Source organism: Babylonia areolata, chromosome 13 (assembly GCF_041734735.1).
Source record: "Babylonia areolata isolate BAREFJ2019XMU chromosome 13, ASM4173473v1, whole genome shotgun sequence".
NCBI classification, from domain to species: domain Eukaryota; kingdom Metazoa; phylum Mollusca; class Gastropoda; order Neogastropoda; family Buccinidae; genus Babylonia; species Babylonia areolata.
In genome coordinates this window covers 39043567-39046066 of record NC_134888.1, presented here as the reverse complement: position 1 = coordinate 39046066, position 2500 = coordinate 39043567, and the positions used below count along the sequence as shown (strand labels likewise).

At 32.1% G+C, this 2500-nt stretch overlaps 1 protein-coding gene across 1 annotated transcript in view; it reads right to left on the bottom strand.

Annotated features, from left to right (window-relative positions):
- Positions 1 to 2500, bottom strand: part of LOC143288765 (uncharacterized) — a 259142-nt gene that overhangs the window by 5915 nt on the left and 250727 nt on the right. The window lies entirely within an intron of this gene.

The following is a 2500-nucleotide window of genomic DNA, read 5'->3' as shown; positions in this document are numbered from 1 at the left end:
ACAACAACAATAATAATAATAATAATAATAATAATAATAACAGCAACAACTTATCTAATTTTTCTGAATTTTTGCAGATCCACCCGAATTTGTGATTTATACTATTATCAGATTATAGTGCTACAGATATTTAAAGATCGGATGGGTGTGTTGTGCACATATAAAAACTAAATATTTACTTATCCGACTTTATTTAAATGAATTTAATGATATGGAAATCCTGAAAATGTGTTGCCCATTCAAGACGATGTTTTATCTAAAGCCTGGAACAGATGCCTGTTTTGTGCGAACAGATTATAACAGCTAATCATTAATACCATTCTGCGTAAACAGAGTGAATCCGAAGCCGATCGTAGAGAGCGAGATGGAGGTACTACTACTGGAATACAATACTTCATCTACAAGCGAAATACCATCAGCATCTTTGAGTACTAATGGAACACTATCAAGGTCTTGGATTATCAATGGTATAATTTTGTTACTGTGACACCATCGATTATCGCTGGCATAACCTTCGTTGCTGTGACACTATCATCCATTTTGTCTGGTACTGGACTGCAGTTTCTCTGTTCAAAGCGCGTGAAGCAGGCAGGCAATAAATATAAAACATTTTGAACCGAATAACTTGACAACGGCAACATTACCTATAACTACAACACAGTCAATCACACGAGCTGCGCAGCCATGCACAGGCAGATCTACCATTTCCATCGATTAAAACCAAAAATCGATCAGTGGCTGACGGGCGCAATAGCCGAGTGATTAAAGTGTTGGACTTAAAATCTGAGGGTCCCGGGTTCGATTCTCCGTAACGGCGCCTGGTGGGTAAAGGGTGGAATTTTTTCCGATCTCCCACGTCAACATAATTATGTGTAGACCTACTAGTGCCTGAACCCATTCGTGTGTATACGGCAAGCAGAAGATCAGATACGCACGTTAAAGATCCTGTAATCCATGTCAGCGTTCGGTGGGTTATGGAAACAAGAACATACCCAGCATGCACACCCCCGAAAACGGAGTATGGCTGCCTACGTGACGGGGTAAATAACCAAAACGGTCATACATGTAATACGTTACATGTCTGTCTGAGCGTATGTGTGCGTGTCTGAAATCTGATTGAATGACACAGGAAACGAATGATGAGCGCCCAGTGGCAGCCGTCAGTCGGCTCTATCAAGGTAGGCAGCCTGTTGTGTGCAAATGACCCCGTGTTTTTAAAGCGCTTAGAGCTTGGTCTCTGACATCAATAAAACCAAAGATATGTAAAACTTGTATCCATATCAATACAACCAAACATATGTAAAACTTACATCCATATCAATACAACCAAACATATATAAAACCTGTATCCATATCAATACAACCAAACATATATAAAACTTATATCCATATCAATAAAACCAAACATATATAAAACTTATATCCATATCAATAAAACCAAACATCTATAAAACTTATATCCATATCAATAAAACCAAACATCTATAAAACTTATATCCATATCAATAAAACCAAACATCTATAAAACTTACATCCATATCAATACAACCAAACATCTATAAAACTTATATCCATGTCAATAAAACCAAACATCTATAAAACTTACATCCATATCAATACAACCAAACATCTATAAAACTTATATCCATATCAATACAACCAAACATCTATAAAACTTATATCCATATCAATACAACCAAACATCTATAAAACTTATATCCATATCAATACAACCAAACATCTATAAAACTTATATCCATATCAATACAACCAAACATCTATAAAACTTATATCCATATCAATACAACCAAACATCTATAAAACTTATATCCATATCAATACAACCAAACATCTATAAAACTTATATCCATATCAATAAAACCAAACATCTATAAAACTTATATCCATATCAATAAAACCAAACATCTATAAAACTTATATCCATATCAATAAAACCAAACATCTATAAAACTTATATCCATATCAATAAAACCAAACAACTATAAAACTTATATCCATATCAATAAAACCAAACATCTATAAAACTTATATCCATATCAATAAAACCAAACATCTATAAAACTTATATCCATATCAATAAAACCAAACATCTATAAAACTTATATCCATATCAATACAACCAAACATCTATAAAACTTATATCCATATCAATAAAACCAAACATCTATAAAACTTATATCCATATCAATAAAACCAAACATCTATAAAACTTATATCCATATCAATAAAACCAAACAACTATAAAACTTATATCCATATCAATAAAACCAAACATCTATAAAACTTATATCCATATCAATAAAACCAAACATCTATAAAACTTATATCCATATCAATACAACCAAACATCTATAAAACTTATATCCATATCAATAAAACCAAACATCTATAAACCTTATATCCATATCAATAAAACCAAACATCTATAAACCTTATATCCATATCAATAAAACCAAACATCTATAAAACTTATATCCAT